The sequence below is a fragment of the Chiloscyllium plagiosum genome, unplaced genomic scaffold, assembly GCF_037043375.1.
Source record: "Chiloscyllium plagiosum isolate Xiang-an unplaced genomic scaffold, Cpla_swu_hap1 HiC_scaffold_47, whole genome shotgun sequence".
NCBI classification, from domain to species: Eukaryota; Metazoa; Chordata; class Chondrichthyes; order Orectolobiformes; family Hemiscylliidae; genus Chiloscyllium; species Chiloscyllium plagiosum.
Window position 1 is genome coordinate 12,716,283 of NW_028270185.1, and position 26,128 is coordinate 12,742,410.

The window sequence follows — 26,128 nt, forward strand, 5'->3', positions numbered from 1 at the left end:
ACTTCTGGATCAGGAGGTCTAGGTTCAAGTCCCATCTGCTCTAGAAATGTGTTGTAACATCTCTGAACAGATTAGAAAATATCTATGAGGAACAAGTAATTAAAGGCATTGGGATTTTGCAATGCAGCTGGAATCACAGAGCATACAATCCCTCCAGTGTGACAGGAGGCTACTTGGCCTCTTGAGTCCACACTGACCCTCTGAAGAGCCCCCAATCCTATCCATGGAACCCTGTATTTCCCATGGGCAACCCACCTAGCCTGCACATCCCTGGAAACTATGGGCAACTTAGCGTGGCAAATCCACGTAACCTGCACATCTTTGGATTGTGGGAGGGAACCAGAGCACCCTGAGGAAACCCACACATCCATGGGGAGAAATGCAAACTCTACACAGATAGTTGCCCCAGGTTGGAATCAAACCTGAGTCCCTGGCACTGTGAGGGAACAGTGCTAACCACTGATCCACACTTAATGAAACTCTTTCAGTAAAATATATGCCTAGACCATGTCTAACCAACATTTACCTCTGGTTCTTAGCCAACAATGGGGAGTGATTAAAATCAAGGATTTTCAAGGGGCAAATGTCTTGTAAGATGGTTAGGGTGGAAGAGATTTTAGAGATGGTGGGTTGTGGATCATGGAGAGATTTGTAAACAAACAGGGGATTTTAAATTGAGGTGTTGCTTGACTAGCTACATATTTAGATCAGTAGCACAGTGATGATGGTTGAACATGACTCGGCACAAGTCAGGGCATGGGCAGCGGACTTTTACAACTCACGTAACATGACTAAATCAATCAAACTCACCCAAAATAATTCATCCAGCAGAACACTACCCAACAATTTAATACTGAAAAATGCACTTAATGCAGCTCGTTCAATATAATTCAATGGAACTTATCAAGTGCACACATCCAACATAACAGTGCATATTAATGAGAATTCCTAATTTAATGCATCCAGAGTGACTCTTCCAATATGACCTGACTAATATGACTTACGTAACATATTTCACGCAATACAACTCATACTATATAATGTATGTGAAATGAATTACCTGCAATAATTCAATCAACACAGCTTAATTAGCAGAATTCTGCCCGAAGACTCATGCTGTAAACGAATCCAAACACGATTAAATAAATTAATTAACTAACATTGCAAAATTATGTAAAGCGTCTCATCTAACACAACTTAGCCAGCGCATCTCACAAGTACATTTAATCAAACAAAAAAAATCACTTTGCTCAAAACAACTTGCCCAACAGAAGTCACTCAATGCAACTTATGCAATTGAATTAATTCTCAACAAGTTGCCCAAATTCAATTCCTTAGTCACCGAAGTTCTCAAAGAAACTCATCCAACATGATGCAATGTAACTTGACTACACTTTTCACACGCAGAACATCCAAGAAACGTCCTACAATGCAACTACTTGAATGTCAACAATCCAACTTTAAACTCGCCAAGCACAACTCCCTCAAGAACATTTAAACAATACAACTCATCTGTCTGGGAGAAAGTGAAGACTGCAGATGCTGGAGATCAGAACTGAAAATGTGTTGCTGGAAAAGCGCAGCAGGTCAGGCAGCATCCAAGGAGTAGGAGAATCGATGTTTCGGGCATGAGCCCTTCTTCAGCCCTTTCCTCATTCCTGAAGAAGGGCTCATGCCTGAAACGTCGATTCTCCTGCTCCTTGGATGCTGCCTGACCTGCTGCGCTTTTCCAGCAACACATTTCCAACTCATCTGTCTGCCAACTTGGGGTGGCTCAGTGGTTAGGACTATTGCATCACAGCAACAGGGACCCGGGGTTTGATTCCAGTCTTGGGCGACTGTGGGTGTGGAGCAAGCACACCCTCTCTATGTCTGCGTAGGTTCCCTTTGGCTGCTCCAATTTCCTCCCACAGATTAGTTGGATTGACCATGCTAAATTGCCCACAGTGTCCAGGGCTGCACAGGTTAAGTGGATTAGCCATGGAAAATGCGGGGTTACAGGGGGAGAATAGAGGGGTGGGTCTGGATGGAATGCTCTTTGGAGGGTCGGGGTGGACTCGATGGGATGAATGGATTGCTTCCACGATAGAGAAATTCTGTTCCAACTATGCTTCCATTGGTATAACTTTTGTCTCCAAGTCAGAATATTCCAGTGCTGTGGAAGCAGAAGTTTTTATTTGGTTTGAAAATGTTAAACCGAAGCACCCTACATGATATAAAAGGACAGGAGAGCTCTCCCTAATGTTCTGTCACTATCCCTCAATGAACTTCACAAAAACAGATAATCTGGTCATGTATTAATCACATTGCTGTTTGTGGGAGCTTGCTGCTCTCACATTGGCTGCAGCATCTTGTATAATACCATACTTATTTTAAAAAATGCATAATTGATTTTAAATCATTTAGAGTAGATTACCTACAGTGTGGAAACAGGCCCTTCAGCCCAAAAAGTTCACACTGACCCTCCAAAGAGCAACCCACCCAGACCCATTCCCCTCTGACTAATGCACCTAGTACTACAGGCAATTTAGCTTGGCCAATTGACCTAACCTGCACATCTTTGGACTGTGGGAGGAAACCCACACAGACACAGGGAGAATGTGCAAATTCCACACAGACAGTTGCCTAAGGCAAGAATTGAACCCAGGTTCCTGGCGCTGTGAGGTAGCGGTGCTAGCCACCGTGCTGCCCATTTCAAGGTGCCATGAAGGTGCTACATAAATGCAAGCCCTAATATCTTAAAGCACAACTCACTGAGCACAAGTCACTCAATGCAACTTGTCCAATGCAAATCATTTTATTCAAGGAATCCACCATACATCATTCAACAGGGTCAGGTGGGTATAACTGAGCAAATATAAATTATCCAATATGATGCAACCAATATATTCAATTCAACTAAACTTACTACAAACTGTCAACCAAACTCACTCTATGAATTCATCCAAACTCATCACAAACATCTCACCAAAAACAACTCAAGTACAACTGACTCAACATAATATATTAAACTACATTGACAATAACCCAAGAGTCATATTTTACTGGAGACTCAAGTGGAACAGCTATATAGCTTTTCAGAGGCTGGAATTCTGCATCCAGACTCTCAAAGGCCTTTGCATCATCTACAAGGCACAGCTCAGGGATGTGATGGAAAGCTTGTCTGGATGGATACAGCTGCAATAACTCAAGAATGCTTGTGCCATCCAGGAGTAACCCACTTGATTGGCAGCACACAATCAACTTAAACATTCATCTGGACAAATTGCCCAGAGTATTAATGGGATGTGAGTGTTGCTGACTGGACCAGCATTTGTTGCCTAACCGTAGTTGCCCTTGAGAAGGTGGTAGTGAGCTGCCTTCTTGAACCATTGCATTGCATTTTCTGCAGGTAATCCCACAGCGCTGTTATGGAGGGAGCTTTTTGATTGTTGTTAGAGCTGCACACTTCCAGACAAGTTTGTAGATGGTACAAAGGCTTTGGGGTGTGAGGAGGTGAGTTACTCATTGCAGGATTCCCAGTCTCTGACCTGCTAGTAAATGCATATTCATTCTTTTCCTTTTACTGTACGGCGTGTGTGCCTACCTATGCTGGCTCCTAAATAAGTGACACTTTGATTTTAAAATCGGGCTTTTGCCCTAAACGTCAACTCTCCTGCTACTCAGATGCTGCCTGATCTGTGCTTTTCCAGTGCCACACTTTTCGATTTTGAATTTAAAATGTCTGCTCTTGTATTCAAAGCTCTCAATGCCTTTGTAGTTCTTTAGCTATTGTGTATTGAAGAAGATGGGGAAGGATCCAATTCTTGTAGTCCATTTGCAGTCAACAATGTAGAAAAGAGTAGCCAAAAGTTTTTGCTTCTAGAGTTTCTAGCAGCAACTAGGAGTTATATTAAAGTATACAGGATTTCAAAATGATTCGGTTTTGGGATTATTGTCTGAGTCATATGTAAATTGATACTGGGGTAAATTTAAAAGGTATGAACACATGCTTGAAGACATGATGCAGTAAAGATGGCTTCCATTTGATGGTACACTGGTCCCGGTAATGGGACAAGAAGAAACTGTATTGTTTGATGGGCTCTACCTGGCTCTACAAGAACACAGCATGGTTGCCAAGTCATGAAGTGTTAATCAAGCTATGGAATGTTTACCATGCTGTTGAGATGGTTGCTAGGGTATGGAAAGTTTACCAGGTTATGACATGCTTACCAGGTTATGGCATGGTAACTCAATGATAGGATATTTACCAAGCAATGGGATAGCAACCAAACTATAGAATGATTGCCAAGCTATAGGATGGTTGCTTGCCTATGGTGCGGTTATGACGCCATGTGATAATTGCTAGGATATTGATGGCTTGCAGGCTATGAGATGGTTACCAAGCTACATAGGTACACAAATAGGAAAGGTTTAGAGGGAAATGGGCCAAACACAAGCAAATGGAACTAGTTTAGTTTGGGAAACCTGGTCATCATGGTCGTTGTATCGAAGACTCTGTTTCTGTGCTGTATGACTCTATGGTATAGTTGCCAGGCTATGGTATGGTTGCTATGGTGTAGATGGTTACCAGACTGTGGGATGGCTGCTCTGCAGTGGGATGGTTGCCGGGCTGTAGGAGGATTGCTTGGGTCATATGGTTCCACAGGTCAGCGCAGCATCGAGGGCCAAAAGGCCTTTACTGCGCTGTAATGTTCTATGTTCGGAATGGTTACCAAGCTATGGGTTAGTTGCCAGAACATGGCATGGTTGCCAGGTTATCAGATGATTGACAGGAAATGGTACCATTACCAAACTATGGTATGCTTACCAAGCTATGGGAATGGTTGCTTGGGTCAGGGATGGTTGCTAAGGTATGGGATGGTTACCAAGCTATGGGAATGGTTGCTTGGGTCAGGGATGGTTACTAGGATATGGGATGGTTACCAAGCTATGGGAATGGTTGCTTGGGTCAGGGATGGTTACTAGGATATGGGTTGGTTACCAAGCTATGGGAATGGTTGCTTGGGTCAGGGATGGTTACTAGGATATGGGATGGTTACCAAGCTATGGGAATGGTTGCTTGGGTCAGGGATGGTTACTAGGATATGGGTTGGTTACCAAGCTATGGGAATGGTTGCTTGGGTCAGGGATGGTTACTAGGATATGGGATGGTTACCAAGCTATGGGAATGGTTGCTTGGGTCAGGGATGGTTGCTAAGGTATGAGACGGTTACTAGGATATGGGATGGTTACCAAGCTATGGGAATGGTTGCTTGGGTCAGGGATGGTTACTAGGATATGGGATGGTTACCAAGCTATGGGAATGGTTGCTTGGGTCAGGGATGGTTGCTAAGGTATGAGACGGTTACTAGGGTATGGGATGGTTACCAAGCTATGGGAATGGTTGCTTGGGTCAGGGATGGTTGCTAAGGTATGAGACGGTTACTAGGATATGGGATGGTTACCAAGCTATGGGAATGGTTGTTAAGGTCCGGGAATATTACTGTGGTCCGCCACCTCACCTCAGCCTGACTCCTGATTGGCCTGTGTTTCCCGCTTGACGATTGGCTGCCGCCGCCACCGCGGAGCTGTGCGGGTTCTGATTGGCGAGAGCGGTTTTGGTACCCGTCATGCCCCGCGGTCCCACTACTTCCGGTAGCCTCCCGAGTCATGTCCGGGAGCCGGGCCTTCCCGCGGAGTCTGAGAGAGAGGAGCCTGGGAGGCAGAGACTGAGAGGCCGGAGCCCGGGGGCCCCGAGCCCAACGTACACACGCTGCCCCACAACAAGCCGCCAGGTACCGGGGAGAGGGGGGTGAGCGAGAGGCCGTCTGCGAAAGCGGGGACCCCGCGCCTGGGGTAAGGGAGCGCGGCCTCCGGGGGGCGGCAGCAGTAGCAGCAGCAGGAGGAGGAGGAGGAGGGGAATCTGCCCCTTTCCTTTGGCTCGGGAGGATCTGCCCAATCCCCTTTGGACTAAAGGGGGGGGGGGGGAAAGATCTGCCTGATCCCTTTGGACTGGTGGAGGAGGTATGGGGGCGGGGTGCGGAATCTGGTGGCTCAGTGGTCAACGCTGCTGCTTCACAGCGACAGGGTCCCGGGTTCGATTCCAGCTTCAGGCGACTGACTGTGTGGAGTTTGCACGTTCTCCCCGTGTCTGCGTGGGTTTCCCCTCCGGGTGCTCCGGTTTCCTCCCACAGTCCAAAGATGTGCAGGTCAGAGTGAATTGGCCACGCTAAATCGCGTATAGTGTTCAGGGCTGTGTAGGTGCATTAGTCAGGGGTAAATGTAGAATAATGGGGCCTGGGTGGGTTACTCTTTGGAGGGTCGGTGTGGACCTGTTGGGCCAAATGACCTGTTTTCACACTGTGGGGATTCTATGATCTGACCGATCCCTTTGGATGGGGAGATGGGTGAAGGATCTGCCTAATCCCATTGGATTTGGGGGTGTGTGGTCTGTCGATTGTATTGTATTTGGCGGGGGTTAGTCTGCTCAGTCCTATTGGACTGGAGGAGAAATTTGCTCCTCTTTTTGGATTGGAGGGAAGTATCTGTCCCCTCCCTTTGGACCAGCGAACATACTTTTCCTTTTCAATGAGAGGATCTGTCTCTTCACCACAACCCCCTCAACTCATTTTAGACATGACAGATCTGAGACACTCCTCACCTCCCTTGATTAGATTAGGTGGATAGTCTCAGCCCATATCTGATAAAAGTAATTTATTGGTGCATGCTGCTTTTAGGTTCACTTATTTTACAATAAGATCTGTATTGTTGGTATTTGATTCCCAACCTGTCTACTTAAAGGCTAATAACTGGTCTTGACGGAGCTGGGGTTATAGCCTGTTGCTGAATGGCTACTAGTCATGTGCAGGTGGAGATGCTTGGGAAGGGGGCTCAACAAGCTGTGGGGTCTTGACTGAAGCATAAACCTGGCTGTGCTCATACACTGATGCTTTGCAGACTCTGGTGTCTTTGCAACCTGTTCGCAGACAGGCTGGCTTGTTGACAGCAGAGCCTGTGTAAATTCACGCTAACAAGCACTTTTCCTGGGACCGCTTCCAGTTCGCAATGAGTTATATTCCAAAAGGAGGAGGTAGTGATAGCAGGTTTGATGATGGTAGCATTAAAGGAGATGACTACTGCAATATGCTGATGTTAGAGTGGAGTCTGAGCATTAATCTCCCGATTTGATGTGAATTAGCTTCCAAGTATGCTCAACGTCTTGACTTTAAACAGTGAGCATTGAAACTTGAGTTGTCATTAGCTTTATGTTGTTATCTGAGGAAGATCTCTCACTCAACGACACTTGCTGGTCTTCAGCTGGATTACTCCCACCACTGTTGTTCAGAAGCAACTGATGCTTTTGGAGTTGTTATCCCTTGTACTCCAATGTGACTGATAGGAAAGTGGCAAAATATGCTTGCTGCTGTCCATACTAGGAGGTTGCAAGTGATTGCTGTTTGCAGAGCTGCTGTTGGCTCATTTGGAGAGGTGGCTAGTGTTAAACAAATAAGGTAGCTCTGCTCTGTGTTGCTTCAACACACAGCCTCCTTAGGGAGGAGTAAAATGATAATATTGTTTTGTTTCTTATTAGTTGTGAGGGGCCAGATAAGTCAAATGTGAGTGGGGCCTCACCAAGATACCTCTGCACTTCCTGCTTCATGTCAAAAGAGCCCAGGTGAAGGACCACTACCATACAGTGTAGGCTCCCATAGAGACCAGCACATGCATAGGTGGCAGCGTGAACCCAGGCCTGAGGGAAGAAACTGAACTTTTGGGTATTTAATAATCTGAACAGCAACAGGAATAGAGCAAAGAGTTCCAACACTTTGAGAATGTGGGATGGCTGGAGGTAGCTAAGGGAGGGGGTGAAACATGCAGGACTGAATGTGTTTGAACTGAGCTGATATTGAAGGTCTGTGAGATTTTCTGGCTTGTTCCTTTTTGGGGAATGGGAAGAGGTGGAGAAGGAAGACTCTGAGAAGGTTGAAAAAGTCCTCCTTTTGATTGCCTATTGCACAGAGCCTGCAGCATCTTGTGTTAACTGTTCAGGTAATTGAACAGTTTCAGATATGGGAAGAAATGTTTTCTCCCCTGGAACCAGGGGGCCCTGTCTTGGGATAAGAGATTGGCCATTTAGGACTGAGATGAGTTGGAGTATTTTAAGTGGTGATGAGTCTTTGGAATTCTCTGTTCTGGAAGCCTCTAGAGGCTTGGTTGTTGAGTATGTTCAAGACAGATTTCTACATAATCAAGACATCAAGGGATACGTGAGTAGTTCAGGAAAATGGTGTTGAAGTCGATGATCAGCCACAGTCTCATTGAATAGTGAGTGGTTTGGAAGAGCCAAATAGTCTTCTCCTGTTCCTACTTTATTATGTGTTGTTGAGAAAGAGAGCAGGTTCCCTAGGTTGAAGAACGCAGTAGGGGTGAGGAGAGTTTTTTTTTTCTCAGGAGATCAATTCTGGAGCTAATGCCTGAGCTGGGATAAAAGCAGAGAATGTGCCAATCCAACTCTGCTGTACTGAGACCTGTGTGTGAGGACTGTCAATTGTCCCCACTGGTGAGTGGGAAGGTTCTTAAACCCTTTGAAGGATTTTGAAAGGTGGGGGACCTAAATGTGGAAGGACCATGCTTCCAGAAAGAACAATACACATTGTGAGATCTTTTTGTGAACCTGCATCAGGTTCCACCCTTTCTCTTCATTCTTTGCTCATCTAAGGTGACTGTTGGTGGCAGGTTCTGGGCTGCTTCCCATTTTGGACTTCCCGTTGTTGGCTCAGTTGGAACTAGATGTGGAGGAAGGCTTTCTGTGACTTGCTTTGATCACTTGAGCATGCTTCCTCCATCTGCACTTGTGTCAGAGGCCTGTTTGAGATTCTCTAGGTCAAGGGGGATGCTTGGCCTGAAACTGAAGCCTGGAGCCAGGGGTGATGCTTTCGAGGCTCAGTAGTATTTGTTTGCCTATTGGGCATCGTGGATAGGAACTGCTTTGCATTTTTTGTTATCGTCAGGTACGATGTTGCCAAACATCATAGTGCTTTGCATTTTGGCAAGTGTTGTTCTGTGCTTCTCTGCACCATCTAAAGGTTCCAAGTTTGATGCATTGGGCTGCTTCAAAAAAGAAAGCTTTTAGACTTAATTTGAACTTGAATTTTTAATGTAACTAATTGAACTTATCAAAATATGGAATTTAAATGAAACAGGGTTGATTAAAAGGTCAGGGGAATAAGTGGATTGAAGTTGTCCCATTGGTTTGGACCCTGTGCGTTACCATTTATACAGAAGAGCCTCAATTATCCGAATATCAGTTATTTGCATATTGGATTATCCGAAGGGGATCTGAAGGTCCTGATAGAAACATTACATCAAAGAGCTGTTTCAACCCTGATCGCGTCTTTTGTTTACAGGAATAATGATCAAAACCGAACTCTGCTCACTGAATCGTAGCCGAGAACAGTCCTGGACTGTCCAGGCACTGTCTCCAAATGACTGACCTCCTGCCCTCTTTCTCTCTCGCCACACTTTCCCTAGAGTTCTACACAGGGGTGAACCCTAAACCCCCCTTCCCCAGAAAATATCTACAATCTCGAAGTTAATGCAGAATGAGTGCAGCTCATTACTTCCTGATCTATGGAGCAGTAAACTCAACTTGAAGCAGCTTAACTTTATCCTTTTAATAATTGGCTTAATGAATTTTATCTTGTATCCTCTGCAAAATACACCTTTTTTCTTTTGATACTGATTCCATTCTAGCAACTCTGAGGCTGAACCAAACTGTTCACAACAGTGTTCTAAATAACCCCAAGATAAGCTTCCAACTGCATAGCTGCACTGCTGCTGAGGCTGCTTATTTTCACTTCTTGAAAGGCACTCAAATCTGCCTCAGCTGATCAGCAGAAACACCTGTCCATACTTCTGTTAGTCTGGTCCCCTGATGCACTGCTGACTGATTTCTCCTGTTCTGCCTTTTATACTTGAAAGGGTTCAGAAAAGATTTGCAAGGATGTTGCCATGGCTGGACAGTTTGAGGTATACGGAGAGGCTGAATAGGTGGGGGCTGTTTTCCCTAGAGTGTCGGAGGCTGAAGGGTGACCTTATAGAAGTTTATAAAATCTTGAGGGACATGGATAGGGTAAATAGACAAGGTCTTTTCCGTGGGGTGGGGGAGTCCAGATTAGAGGGCATAGGTTTAGGGTGAGAGGGGAAAGATTTAAAAGGGACCTAAGGGACAACATTTTCTGTGCATAGGGTGGTACGTGTATAGAATGAGCTGCCAGAGGAAGTGGTGGAGGCTGGTGTAATTACATAATTTTACAAGGCATCTGGGTGGGTATATGAATAGGAAGGGTGTAGAGGAATATGGGGCAAGTGCTGGCAAATGGAACTAGATTAATTTAGGATATCTGGTTGGCATAGACAGTTTGACCAAAGGGTATGTTTCCGTGCTGTGCATGTCTATGACTCTGTGTTGTCCAAATCTGCTGCCTGTGCCAGAACGTTCCATTAAAACATCGCCCCTATGGTTCTGGGTAGGCAGGGGAATTAGGGTTATTGGAGATGGATGGGAAGGTGGAACTTGAACCACTACTAGATCTGAACATGATCTTGTTGAATGACGGAGCATGCTCGAGGGGCCAAGTGAATGAGTTCTGCTCCTGTTTCTTGTGTTCGTATGACCTACATTGGGCCTTTGGTAAGCGATGCAACGTCTTTATATTTTCTGTCCTTGTTTGCAAATCCATCCCCCATTCCTCCCTACCTGTAATCTCATCTAGCACCCATCTTTCCAAGACGTCTTGCATCTTTGATTTCGGCCTTTTTAGATGACCGGTTTTGTTTAATAGCTCTGTCTTTGGATCCCAAGGCCCTAAATTCAGAAATTCTTCCTTTCTCTAAATTTCCCAACATCTGTACATCTATTTATTCCGTTAAGACATGTCCATCTCTTTGAGAGACATTGGGTCATTGTCTATGAGCATCTTGCTATATGGTTTGATGTCCGATCGTGAGAAGTGCATAGAAATACATTTAAGAATATCAGAGGTAGGAGCAGAAGGAGGCCATTCAACCCATGCGGCCATTGTGAGGTCATGGCTGATTTTTTTCTTTCTTTCAGCACCCTCCCCATATCTCTTTGCTAGATTTCTAGATATTAGAAACAATCTCTGTCGTGACCATACTGAATGACTGATCCTCCACAGCCATCTGAAGTAGAGAATTCCAATGGTTTGCCTTCCGCTAAGTGATAAAAATTCCTTCTCATTGCACCTACCTCTTATTCTAAGACTGTTTCCCAATCCTAGGACATCCAAGCTGGGGGATGGAGGGGGTGGTAACATCCTTTCTGCATTGAAAACTGTCTTGATGCTAGATCAGTGCAGTTTGTATGTCTTTCCCAGGATTGATTTGGTCATTAATGTTTTTATCTTCTGAGCTGGGATGGTTGAAGTTTCAATTGTCACCACCGGACTCGAGTGAGTAATTGAGGGTTTTATTTGGAGTATTGGGGGAATACTACTGTCACTAAGAAGCATGCACGAGGGAAGCAATGTAAATCCATCCACTTGGTTCTGCAGATCGGATGGATGTTGACGTAGATCAATGAGTTCTCCTGGTCTCTGGCCAACAACATTAGGACCTTAGTCGCTCATCCCATTGCTGTTCGTGGAATCCTGCTGAGCACTTAATGACTGCCTCTGGAGTCTGACTAACCAGGAATGGGCTTTAATATTTGGTATTGTTCCCAGAGACAGTGGGCTGGACAAAGGTGGCTTTAGACTCTGCCTGCCACATCAAGACATTCCCAGCACTCGTCCCAGGGCCACAAACCAGTTAATTGCTTTGCTATTTATGAGGATTTCAGTTGAAGGTGATTACCATAAGTGGTGGGTGGGACAGGTGTGAACTTTTTGTACACACACTTGAACTGTGAAAATAAAAACGCCCCCGCAGTGTAATTATAGATTGGGTCCCTCTAACACAACATTGCAGAGAGTGAGAGAGCATCTGGAGTTCTGTAAGGTGAGGACTGGTGTTAGTTAGAGGATGTTGCTGATGGGACAGACTTGGAAAAATCATAAGATTATCAGACAAGGAATATATCCCTCAACGTTGAAGATAGTATGATTTTCCTCAGTGGTACTAATGTATTAGTCAGATAGTGACAACAATTTGCATTTATGTAGCTTCTTTAACAGAATGAACCTGCTCCATAGGTGCGTTATAAAGCAAAATATGCTACCAAGGCTTTCAAATATCTCATTAAAAGCAGGTACCTGAAACAACAGCTTCAGAGTTCCCGATATTTAATTGGATCCAGCACTGGATCACGGATAAACAGCCTGACAATTTAACAACAGCGGAGGAATTGAGCCAGGTAGTGATTGGGTAGAGCTGGCTGCCACCACAGTAAATTAACGGAGTTAAAAAGCTTAATACTTTGGGCCTCCAGCACAGATTGGCAACAGCCACTTTAATGGAAAGCTTATTATATGATAAATAGTTTGAGGGCCCTCTGAGATGCTATGTGGAAAGGTGAGATTCCTCTCACCTTTTTGGTAAGACCTATTGTGAGTGAGCCTGGAGGACCAAAATACAGTGCATGCTACAGCGATATGAGCCTCTGGTTAGATCGCACTTTGAGTCACTGTGAGCAGTTTTAGATATCACACCTTGCAAGGGATATTGTATATGGCATTGATGGCAGCACAGTGTAGGTTGACCTGGATTCCCAAGTGTTAAGTTATAAACAGAAATTTATCAAACTACAGTTTGATAGATTTAGAATGCTAAGGGCAGATTTGATTCAAGTTTTCACTTGGTAATTGAGAATGCAAGAGGGATGCTGACCTTTCTTTTCCAGGTAATGGGATGTGAAAGTAAGGATGTTTTACAAAAACTGTGCAAGGCACTTGTCTGACTAAAGCTGGAATCCTGTGACCAATTTTGGGCCCCTTATTTATGGAAAGATGTATATCAAAATAAGGCCAGGCACTTGTGGATGTTATACTTGTTTTGATATGCCAGCAGTGCTCAGTCAGTGGTGTAGACAAAACATCTGGGATTTGGTGCTGGGTGTGCAGGTAGTTTGATTTGCTCCCAGCGTGAGTAACTGATCCTGACCATTTCCCTCCGCAAAAGGAATTCCTCTTTAACCTGTCTGTCCCCTCTAGCTTGTATATGTATCTGCAATCTTTTTGCTTTCTCCGGTCTGTGAACATACCAACAGCTCGGAGTTTGCAGATTTCCTGTTGAAATCTTGTTTTTGAATCCATGTAGTCAAGCTTCTGTCCATCGCCCAGCATCAACACCACCCAGGCTAAGATCCTAATATGCTGTGTAATTGTTGACTGTGGAGTACTTTATCCCTAGTTGTGCCCAGCCTTTGTGGTCTGTGATGTTGTCCTCTTGTCCATACCTATACGTTGGCACTTGGTGATTCAGTTGCTAACAACTAAGTGTTCAAATGCAGGCATTTCCAGCAATTTCTTCTCTTCCCTTGGCAAGTCAGCTGCTGTGATATCTTCATGCCCAATAGTGGTGACACTTGCAAAATATTTTATTAGTCACAGAATGTCCTTTGGGATGTCAAGAGGCAATGAACGGTGTTCAACAAATGGATATTTTGCGATGTTTAATTGCCCTTCCAAACCTCTTACAGTCAGGCATCTGTCATCAAGCCTTTGAGGTCCAGCTTCCTCTGGCTCAATATCTGGTGACATTGGAGGAGCTAAGATGGCTTGATCTTGGATCGTTAGGGGGTGGCTTGGAAGCTAGATTTTGGGGGAGGTGGGCTGTTATAAGACCACTGGGCGAGTTACTTCGAACATAGGTTGGAATCCCGTCATAACAGCTGTAAACTTCTGAAGTGAATTAACAAATCTGGAATTGAAAGTTCATCTTTAGTTTCATGGTCAGCATCACTATCATTGATCATTAATGTCTGATTTGGTTCATTGATGCCCTTTAGGACTCCAGACCCACAGCAATGGGTTGACTTGTAATTGCCCACTGAAAAGGCTGTAGTTACTCAGTTCAAACCCAGTTAGGGAGAGGTTGTACGTGTTATCCCTGTCATTGAAGTCCACATACCATGAAAGGATAAAGAAAAGAATAGGGGGGTAATTTTTGATCTAATCTACTTTGTAAATCTCCTCTGCACCTCAAAGAAAAACCAGAACGAGATGCAGTCCTCCGTTGGGGACTCAGTGTTGTCATCCCGTTTCCCTGTCTCCGCGTCAGTCGAAGCAAACACTCAGACGCAGTATCTCCTTCATCTTTATTCTGCGCCTTGGAGGAAGAGACATGAGTTCTCAGTCTTTCGAACAGCAGATTCTTAAGAAATTATATAGTCACTTACAGGGAGCAGCATCCAAATAACACATCGATATTGATTGGGTGACCGTTTCAATCAATGAGCATCCACAGTAAAGATCAATTCATCTGGCCTTTCACAGTGGATATTTCTCACTTGGTTAACTGGCATTACACAATAGATGTTCCTCATCTTGTTAAACCACTACCCTTGCCTCATTGTTTACTGCAAGTTCTTATCTGGTCAAAGTCATGCTAGCTGACCCTTTGTCTCGCAACCCAAAACCTAACACTTTTTTTTTTTCCCTACCTGCAAATTCCTTATACACATTCTCAGTTAAACTTTATAAGGGCACAGAATAATGTCCTTGCTTCTCGGCTGGAAGGCTGCATCTAGTGCTCAATCTGTCTGTTTATGAAGCACAATATCTGATATGTTTTGCTCACCGCTCCCTCGATATGCACTGCTGCCTTCAATAATAGATGCATATGCTCCCCAGCTTCCCCCGTTCCTAGATAAAGGCTTTGTGACCACTACTTGCGGCACTGGCGCTGCCTTTGTGTGATCACTGTGTGGTAATCTGAGTTCTGTTCATGAAAGCTACAGCCTGGGTTTTCTGAATGCTGTAAATAGATGTAGGAAACACTACAGCTCAAGTATGCAAAGTGAATGATTTTTGTTGAAGAATAGGTCTTACCCAGGCCCAGTGGTGAAATTCCCCGGCTCTTCCCTGGGAATCTTTCATGCTTATCTGGGTGGCAAGTGACTTTGTGTCCCTTTTGAAAGGGACCATTGACACTACAGCTGTCCTGTAGTATTAAACAGAAGTGTCAGCTGAAAGTGTGTTTGAGTAACTAGACTGGGACATGTGCATGATTTTGATCTTGCAGACGTGTGATGTGGGCAGGCTACTGGGTGCACACAGATGTATGGCTGCCTTTCATACCACTTTTCCCATACGTTTTGTGACATGGCGATAGCTGTTTACATATGCCGATTGTATCTTCGTGGGGTGAGCTGTTTTGATTACTGGTAGTCACCTGTAAACCACTGCAAACAAAATGAAGCAAAGAAGCAGCTCTGGACCAAATGAAACTTTGCTGCTTTTCAGTATTTTTAGTCTTGTACGTAATTTAAATATTAGTACAGAAGGATGCTACATGATCACTCTGCACGTTTCAGGTAAGGGGTTGAGCTGAGGTGGGGTTTGAGAGCTGGGGTTTATTGCACTAAGGCATGCAGAGCAATTTGGTTGCTATTTTTTTTAAACTTTGCATCTTGTTGCTTTTGTAGTGGGAAGTGTCTATGTAAACTCGTCACATTATAAATAAATCCACTCACCAGCAGTGAAGCTGCAGTACACAGAGCTCTCCTGTGATGTTTTCTGGGTGTGAACCTGCTTTCCCTACAAGGATATAGGAGGGACTGTGGTTTTGCCCAAAGGTCCCCATGCAGGCTGCACACAGGTTAAGCCTTTACATTAATGAACGTGTGAAAAGGCTGCAAGGAACTGGGTTCTTAACTCGCTAATATAGTGAGAAATAGATACTGCAGGAAAGTCTGAGGAGCACCCTTGAGACCCTGTGCTTGTGCTGATGTCACAGCAGGAGACCTGACACAAGAGTGCCGGGTGATCCTGTGGATCAGCGTTGATCTCCTGGGTTTGGTTCCAGCTCAGCTGGAATCTCCCTGTATGATCCTGTAAATTTCTGTCTTTCTTATGATAGGGCTATAGAATCCTTGCTGTTTTGGACTTCAGGACACATGTGCACATCTTCCAACCAATACCACACTGAGAAGACGAACGTACGCGGAGTCAACTCAGAACTCAATAACATAGTGGCACTTAACTAGCAGGCTTGCTGAGGGAAAGGCCCAGGTGTGAGAATTGTGGGTCTTGGGGTTCAACAGCATTGTTTACACAGTGTAGAGGAAGCTTTAGTCTGTATCTAACCTCCGTGTTGTACCTATCCAGGGAGTGTTTAATGGGGACCGTGTCGATGAAGCTTTGTATCTAACTTGTGCTGTCAATGTAGAGCGTTGTTTCAGTGTAACAGAGTAGAGAACGCTTTACCCTGTATTTAATCCCATGCAGTACCTGTTCTAGGAGTGTTTGGGGACAGTGTCTAGACAGCTTTATCTGTCTCCAACCCTGTGCAGCACCAGTTCTGCAAATGTTTGATGTTAACAGTGTCAAGACAGATTGTGTTGCTGGAAAAGCGCAGCAGGTCAGGCAGCATCCAGGGAACAGGAGAATCGACGTTTCGGGCATAAGCCCTTAAGAAGGGCTTATGCCCGAAACGTCGATTCTCCTGTTCACTGGATGCTGCCTGACCTGCTGCGCTTTTCCAGCAACACATTTTCAGCTCTGATCTCCAGCATCTGCAGACCTCACTTTCTCCTCAAGACAGATTTACTCTATGTAACCCCGTGCTGACCCTGTCCTGGGAGTGTTTGATGGGCCAGCACTGAGGGCCTTTTACTCTCTGTTTTAAAAGAGTAGAGGGAGCTTCACTCTATATCTGACCCCAAGCTGTACTTGACCAGAGAGTGTTTAATGGGGACAGTATGTAGAGTGCTTTACATTCAGTTCAAAAGGTTAGAGAGAACTTTACTTTTAAGAGTAGAGAGGCATTACTGTGTGCTGTCCCTATTCTGGGGGTATTTGATAAGGACAGGGAAGTGGGAGTTTTACTTTGTACCTCATCCCAAGCTGTGTGTGTTTGGGGACAGTGTGGTAGGAGCTTTACTTTCAGTTTAAGAGTAGAGGGAGCTTTAGTCGAACTGCACTTAACTTCTGTTCTACCTCACTCGGGGGCACTTTGGCTAGAATTGCAATTGGTTTGGTTTTCGCAAACCCCTCTCATATTGAGGTTGTAAAAAAATATAACTAGTCTGATGAAAAGAGAAGTGGAGTGCAACTATGAACATTCAGAGCAGTGACAGATGCTGTTTTTATGCAGAAGTTAATGTTGCAAATAAGAGCACTGAAGGGAAGTATACCCTTAATAGTAAAGTTCTTCCGAATGGTGGAACAGTGAGATCTGGGGCTGACTGTAATCTTTAATTCTGAGAGTGCTCATAAAGTAAGTTTCTGGGCTGTACCGCTCCTCGTAGCATTAGGAATGAAACCACGGAAGCGAAGCTGAATTAGTGCAAGATGTTGGTTAGACCACATTTGAGGTATTGCATGCAGGTCTGGGCATCTCAATATAGGAAGGATTAGGGTGAAGAAAAGGGACCAAAAACAGGTGAATACAAAGGAAACCTTTTGAGGAATTGGGGATTTCCTCAATGGAGTGGAAGTGGGAAAGAAGTGAACCTAAGGATCTGGGATGCAGCAATGGTGGATATGTGAGGTCACGAGGATCTCTAAGATGTACTGAACCAGCTTTCTTGCCTATAATAACTTTAAAAATCACACAACACCAGGTTGTAGTCCACTAGGTTTCGGAGCACCGCTCCTTCACCAGGTGGTCCACAACCGAAAGCTAGTGTAACTTTTAACTTTGTACACCCCAGTCCAACACTGGCATCTCTAAATTATAATGATTTTATAATCGTCTAATCATAGGAACCAGAGGCCATTCATCCTCTTGGCTGTCTTCTGCAATTTGATCAGATCATGGCTGATCTTTAATTGCATCCAAGGTTTCGTATTGTTTATACCCTTGAGTCTCAATTAAAATTATTAATCAAGACTTAATGGTTGGGGGGGAGGGGGGGCATGGTAATTGGTGAAAAATTGTTTCTCGTGGTAAATTGACAACAATGAGATGGGAGTTTAGTATTGGAAGAATTGTTTGGAATATTGATTGCTTTGCTTTGTCATGTTTTGTTATGGAGGACAGAGACTATGAACGTTTTAAGTAAGTGTCATTTGCGGCAGCACGTAAACAGACATAGGAGACTGATTTGAAGCAAACAGCTCCAGCGTGGAGAACCGTTACCAACACAGCCGTAAGAGGCAGAAGCACCTCCTAGACTAACATTCCATTAGGCCTCTGAGTTATATCAGGAATTCTCATCAATGAGATCATTTCTTAATTTTTGCAGGTACAATTTCTCAAAACTGGAGTTGTCCAGAAACTGGAGGTTTTTGGATTGTGCCTTGCGTACTACTTTTTAAGATTTTATTCAACGTATCCAGCACCTTCAGGTAGGTGCTGGATGTATCCCCTTTGTCACTTCCACGTTGCTCTGTTCCCATGCTCTGAGCACCATTGACTCCCATCCATGAGCTTCCAATGGGCCTGACCTGATATTCAGCATGATTTCAGTTCCTGAGATTGCTGGTTTTGTGTTTTTTAATTTGTTTGTGGGATGTAGGTGTCATTGTTAGTCCAGCATTAATTGTTCAGATGGTAATCAAGAGTCAACCAGATGGGATGGCCCAATGGCTCAGTGGTTAGCACTGCTGCCTCACAGCGCCAGGGACCCGGGTTCGATTCCAGCCTTTGGCGACAGTCTACATTCTCCCCCCGTGTCTGAGTGGGTTTCCACTGGTGCTCCAGTTTCCTCCCGCAGTCCAATGTGGTGCAGGTTAGGTGAATTGGCCATGCTAAATTGCCCATAGTGTTCAGGGACCTGTAGGTTAGGTGCATTAGTCAGGAGTAAATATAGGGTAGGGGGAATGGGTCTGGGTGGGTTATTCTTCAGAGAGTTGGTGTGGACTAGTTGGGCCGAATGGCCTTTTTCCACACTGTGTAGAGTTTCTATGATGATCATCGCTATGCGTCTGGAGTCACAGGTAGGGATTGCAGATTTTGCTGCCTAAGGGGCATCAGCAACAACATTCAAAAGACATTTGGACTGGTACATATTGAAAGAGTTTGGGATATGGGTCAAAGGTAGGTAATAGGACTAGTTCAGTTTAGGAAACCTGGTCGGCATGGACGAGTTAGACCGAAGGGCCTGTTTCCATGCTGTATGACTCTATTACTGAGTTTTTACAATAATCGGTAGTAATTTCATAGTTTCCATTAGCTTTGTTTTTAATTGCAAGTTTTAAAAGAATGCAAATTTCACCATATGCCATGGAAGGATAAACCCATTTTCTTAAAATATTTGTCTGGGAGTACTGGATTACTAGTCCAGTAACATTACCACAACACTGCAGCTTCCCCTTGTAACTGTGTGTCTGTAAATGCATGTTGCACTCAATACATGCATGTAGCAAAGTGAATGTCTGCTTCAGACCGATCACAGTGAAGGACTGTAATGCTCTCCTGTATGTCCAAGTTGATCCAAAGTCTCTACTGAATGCCAACGGCTGTATCAACTATTTACTTAGCTGGCAGTATTCATATCATTTTGTGCTATAAAGAGGTTCCACAGAGTTACATATGGGGTGTGTGTGACTTGGTGGGGTGCTGTGTGTGTGAGTATATATGTAGACATTACATCAGATTTTGGCAGGTTGAAACTAGCCTCAGCAGTTACCATATACATGTGCGTGCTGTGAAGTGTAGATGGTATCTGCTGTTTATACAGTGTTTCCTCTGCACTTTTTATTATTGGAAAGCAACAGCACTGAATGCTGTTTGTCAGACTTCTAGTCACAGAAGTAGTCAGAGAGTCCAAAAATCTGTTCTGCACTCTGACCCAGTGGGGAATCTCTGTTAGTTTTAATTTCCCAGGGCTACATCAACAGGAATGTTTGTCATTTTTATTTCACAACTGGTGGAAGACAGCAGGTGAATTTAAGGGAAGAGTGACTTGCATTTCTGTTGAGTTTTTCACATTGTCAGGATTATCTGGAAGAGCCTTTAAGCGTTCTGGGGGACATCAGTTATATGTGCACAGCAACAGTAGCTTACACTCATGTAGCACCTTTTTAAAGCAATAAGCTGTAAACAGGGTCTTTACGGTCGCACAAACTCTGACATAGAGCCAGATCAGATGACCATAAGCTTTAATGATCTGGTCGTGATAAAGGAGAAAAGTGGGGTGAAGATGTACAGAGAACGATGTACAGGAACTGAAGGTGTGGTCACCAGTGGTGATGCAATTAAAGTTTGTGGGCATGCAAGACAGAGGGATGTGTGTGGCTGTAGATTTTACGTTGGTTAAACGATAATAGTTGGGCAAGATAGCAGGAGAATCTTTCACCTTGGAGTCAGGCTGTGAAGCTGCTTCTGCTCACTGAAGACGCAGATGAGGTCTTTGTTCAACATCTCATCAAAAGGAAGATGCCTCTTACCGAGTGCAGCACTCCCTTGGTGCTGTCAAGTCAGCCTAATTAATGTGCTTAAGGACTGCCATGGGACTTGAACCGACAGCTGTCTGACTTAGAAAGCAGAATCTTGAGCTGATGAGAGCTGACAACAAATTTGTGTTTTATTTGCAAATGCTGATCTGTTTAATGGAACCTGAATTTGGTCAGTTATCCAGTGCTGGCATTGGCTTGTACGAGCTGAGAGGGAAGGGATGTATCTATGGCAAGCCAATTTGTTGCCACATGAGAGGGACTGTGAAGAGATTTCTCTGGACCACTTCATTGAGTATGTGTATAATTTCATGCTAAGACTAAGTAATTGTCCTTCTTAATTACGCACTTATTACTAAGTTGGAGCAGCATGGTGACCTGGTTAGCACTGCTGCCTCAGCTACAGGGTCCCAGGTTCGATTCCAGCTTCTGGCAACTGTCTGTGTGGAGTTTGCACATTCTCCCTGTGTCTGCGTGGGTTTCCCCCAGGTACTCCGGTTTCCTCCCACAGTCCGAAGATGTGCAGGTCAGGTGAATTGGCCATGGGAAATTGCCCATAGTGTTAGGTGCATTAGTCAGCGGGAAATGGGTCTGGGTGGGTTACTGTTTGGATGGTCAGTGTGGACTGGTTGGGCCGAAGGGCCTGTTTCCACACTTGTGGGAATCTAATCTAATCTAAGTTCTGTTTAGAGTCTAATGATGACTGTGAAACTGTTAGCTATTATTGGAATAGCCCATCTAATTTCTTTTAGGGAAGAATTCTGCTGTCTTTACCTGGACTGGCCTATATTTGACTCCAGACCCACCACATTGTGGTTTATTCTTAACTGCCCTCTGGGCACTTAGAGTAATATCTACATCCTGTGACTCAATAAAAGGGAAAAACACCTCTATCAAGGTGGGAGTTACAGAAATACACTCAGAAAATTGTCTTTTTTTTACAGTCAACAAAGTATGTTTCATTAGCAAACTGTGTGCATAGTCTGTACCAACAACAGCAAACAAAACACAACGAGCTATAGCAACGTCTCCTGATAGGACCAGTTCTCCAGCAAAATGAAGAGAGTTAGATAATGCAAATGGTGTACCAAGTCAATCCCAGTCATTTATTGCAGTGCTTGGACATTACCAACCAGGGTTCTTCAAACTGAGTAGGAATATTCATATGATTTCATGCAGACTCATTTGCTTGCAAAATTAATAGGGCAGTCAGAATAAAAGTAGAGAGAGAGAGAGAGAGAATCTTAGCACAGAATCTAGCCATGTCACCCACTGTATCTGTACAATCTACAACTATCCCATTCTCAAGTCCCATAATATTTTATAGTTAACTTTGAGCTAACAAACAGTGAAATTTACAACTGATCTTGGGGGAACCTGTTTGGGAGAGGTCACATCACAGAAACAGATAAGTGCACAATTATTCTACAATACTGAGTAGATTGGCTTCTTCCTTGATTCAATGTTTCATTGAGATCTGTATCTTGTTTAAATTTTTAAAATATAAGCCATAAGTATTAGGTTAGCCTGGAGTAGTGTTTTTTTTTAAAGAGCAATAAGAAAGTGCAATTTTCTGCGTCTGGACATTGTGAAGGAGCAAAAATGGCCTTGAGTAGAGTGATATGCTCTTCCTATCAGATGTGGGAGTTTAGGGAGAGTTTACAAGTTACTGAGGATTATATCTGCAATAAATGCCATTGGTTGTGAAATGGATCGGTTGGAGCGACAGTTAGAGGCAATGAGGAATTTACAAAAGCAAGGGGTGGGATGGAAGGCAGTTATAGGAAGGGAGAAAAGCAGCAGATATAGTCAGGTGGAAGGGTTAAATCCAGGAAAGGTAGGAGAGGGAGGCAGGTAGTACAAGAGTTTTCTGTGGCTATCCCCATTTCAAACAAGTATGCTGTTTTGGAAAATGCAGGGGGTAATGGACTCTCGAGAATGTAGTGAGTTTCTGGTATTGAGACAGGCTGTAATGTAATGAGGGGTACATCTGGTACCAAACGATCGATTGTTTGGGGACTCTCTAGTCAGAGGCACAGACAGATATTTCTGCATCTAGCAGCGAAAAATCAGAATAGTGTGTTACCTCCTTGGTGCCTGCATCAAGGATGTTTCAGAGAGGGTATAGAATATTCTCAAAATGGAGAGGGACCAGCAGGAAGTTATTGTACACATTGGAACCAATGACAGAGGAAGGGAAAAGGTTGAGATTCTGAAGGGCGAATATAGAAAGTTAGGCAGAAATTTAAAAAGGAGGTCCTCTAGGGTAGTACTATCTGGATTACTCCTGGTGCTACGAGGTAGTGAGGGTAGGAATAGGAGAATAGAGCAGATGAACCTGTGTGGCTGAATACTGACAGGAAGATTTGCTAGAGCTGCTCGGGAAAATTAGTAAGCTGGGGGTTGGGACCCAGGGAGATAATGAGGAAAGAGATCAATCTGAGACTGGTACAGTTGAGAAAAGAAGCAAGTCAAACATTCAGGGCAGGCAGGGACAAAGCAGAGAACAAGGTAGGACTGATAAATTAAACTGCATTCATTTCAATGCAAGAGAAGTAACAGGGAAGGCAGATGAACTCAGGGCATGATTAGGAACATGGGACTGGGATATCATAGCAATTACAGAAATGTGGCTCAGGGATGGATAGGACTGGCAGCTTAATGTTCCAGGACACGCATGCTCTAGGAAGGATAGAAAGGGAGGCAAGAGAGGAGGGGGAGTAGCGTTTTTGATCAGGAATAGCGTTACAGCTGTACTGAGGGAGGATATTCCTAGGACTGAGAAATAAGAAAGGGATGATCACCACTTATTGAGATTGTATTAGAGTCAGCAGGAAATAGAGAAAGAAATTTGTAAGGAGATTTCAGTTATGATTAGATTAGATTCCCTACAGTGTGGAAACAGACCCTTCAGCCCTACCAGTCCACACCGACCCTCAGAAGAGTAACCCACCCGCCTCTGGCTAATGCACCTAACACTATGGGCAATTTAGCCTGGCCAATTCACCTGACCTGCACATCTTTGGACTGTGGGAGGAAACCGGAGCACCCGAAGGAAACCCATGCAGACATGGGGAGAATGTGCAAACTCCACACAGACAGTCACCCTAGGCTGGAATCGAACCTGGGACCCTGGTGCTGAGGCAGCAGTGCTAACCACTGAGCCACCGTGCCGCCCTTAAGAAATGCGGATTTAGATGGAGAGGTATTTATTAAGTGTGTACAAGAAAATTTTCTGATTCAGTATGTTGATGTACCTATTAGAGAAGGTGCAAAGCTAGGGAGGTATAGAATGTAGGGAAATAGATGGTGACATCTTGAAAAATGTCTGTATTACACAGGAGGAGATGCTGAGTGTCTTGAAATGCATAAAGGTGGATAAATCCCCAGGACGTGATCAGGCGTACCCTCAAACTCTGAGTGGAAACTCAGGAAGCATTGCTGGGCCCCTTGCATTTTTATTTGCATAATTTTTATTTATGATATTTGTATCATTGATAGTCATAGGTGAGGTGCTGGAAGACTGGAGTTTGGCAAACGTGGTACAACTGTTTAAGAAGGGTGTTAAGGACAAGCCAGGGCACTATAGACCGTTGAGCCTGTCATTGGTGGTGGGCAAATTGTTGGAGGGAATTGTGAGGGGCAGGGTTTATACGTATTTGGAAAGGGGAGGGATAGTCAACATGGCTTTGTGTGTGGGAAATCATGTCTCTCAAACTTAATTGAGTTTTTTGAAGAAGTAACAAAGAGGATTCATGAGGGCAGAGCGGTGGACATGGTCTATAGGGGGCAGTTGAGAGTTGACGTGCACCATCTTCCTCCCTGAAATCAGATGTAACTGCTTCAAATCATTTTGCTGTCATCTGAATTTTTGTCAATTTCATATTTAATTAAAGATTGCAAAATGTTTCCGACCACAGATGTTGAGGAGAAAAATGTTGGTCTGTAATTACCTAGGTTAGTACTGTCTGCATCTGAAATTACTCTGCAGCTTGGGAAGTCTAGAACTTGTAAAACTTTCCTCCTAGAAGGTCTGTGTCTAAATGTTTTTTCCAGGAACAAAATGGTGTGTCCTCTTATTGTTTTGGATTTACCATTAACCTTTGGAACATGCTGACCACTGTGCGCAGAACCTCCGAACTGCTGCCCAGAGTTGATGCTGGGTCAATTATTAATTTAATTCTGAGACTGATATCTTAATACCTTTGGGTGACAGAAAAATATATGGGGTAAAAGTGGACATATAGGTTCATGATTGACTCGTGTGGCTGCGCTGACTGTGTGGCAGAACAGGCTTAAGGGTTAAAATTTCATCCTCCAGTTCCTATAGATACCACAATTGCAATGCCGTGGTTCCCTCCATTGACACTAACATCCTGGGAGATCATTTTTGTGACCCCTGCTATTTCGTAGTCTCGTCGAAAAGTTACATAGGAAGACCAATTCAATCTATCATGTTCACGCTGGCTCTATGCAAGAACACTGCCATTAGTTCCAATCCCCTACCGTTTTTTCCCCCGTAGTGCTGCAATTTTTTTCTCTCTCTTGGATAATTGTCCGATTCTCTTTTGAAATCCCCGTTTGAACCTGCCTCCGCTGCACTCTCGGGCAGTGCATTCCAGATCCTAACCACTCGCACATAATGTTTTCCTTCTGTTTTTGTTTCTTTTGCCAATCGCCTTGAATTGGCTTCCTCTGGTTCTTTTCCCTTTGACAAATGTAAGCAGTCTCGCCTATCTTCTCTCTAGATCCATCGCCTAAAGCTTTCAACCTTCTCCAATCTATTCACATCGGGGTCCCTCATCCTGATAACGCTTTCATAAATGTTTTTTGTATGTTCTCTGCCTTCACATCACTCCTAAAGTACAGTGCCCTGAATTAGACACGACATTCACTTGAAGCCAAATCTGAGCTTTGTAACAATTCAGTGTGATAGCTTTCTTGCTTCTGTACCCACACACTACTGTTTATAACATCCAGGATCCCATATGCCTTGTTTTCTCAACCTGTCTGGCTACCTTCGGTAATTTGTACACATACACCCAAATCCCTCTGCTCCTCCATGCGCTTTAGAATTGTATCTGTTATTTTTACATTGTTTTCCTTGTTTGTTGACTGCTTCCTGCATTGTTTTATCATTGATTGCACCTTGTCCTCCTATAACTTCTCTGAGGTTGTCCTTCCATATGAGCTAATTCTAGACAGAGTCCCATGCCAGACTGTGATTTATGTTTTACATTCTTGATCCACCAGAGGATCTTCCATTGATTAATTCGGTCCGATGAATATGGGCCTTCTGCCATTGATGAAGATGGAAAGATTGGGTGGGGCTGTGTACTTTCCCTGAAGGCATCATCTGTAAGTGTTGCAATGGGATGGCAAACACCCAGCCTCTGCTGTTAGGGAAATGCAAAGATGCCACAGTAGGTTGGCTTCACCCAAATTCGAGATAAACTATTTAGACCAGACCAAACCCTATTGCTTTTGATGATTCCCTGGAATCCACTGACAATGATGAAACATCACTGCTGTAATGGTTCTTGAGCTTGTGGTGAATTCTGCTTTTTTTTTTAAAAAGAGTATTCTTTGATGCTATCTATCATAAAGTGACTTAGAATGTGTAG

General features: G+C 44.1%; 1 protein-coding gene across 5 annotated transcripts in view; it reads left to right on the forward strand.

The window, feature by feature from the left end:
• Positions 1-5,628: 5,628 nt before the first annotated feature.
• Positions 5,629-26,128, forward strand: part of LOC122542840 (RAC-beta serine/threonine-protein kinase) — a 112,685-nt gene continuing 92,185 nt past the window's right edge. For 4 of the 5 annotated variants that reach the window (XM_043680928.2, XM_043680930.2, XM_043680927.2 and 1 more), the window contains exon 1: positions 5,629-5,777. The gene's annotated coding sequence lies outside the window, so the exon portion shown is untranslated. The remainder of the gene's footprint in view (positions 5,778-26,128) is intronic. The other variant, XM_043680931.2, reaches the window with a different exon arrangement.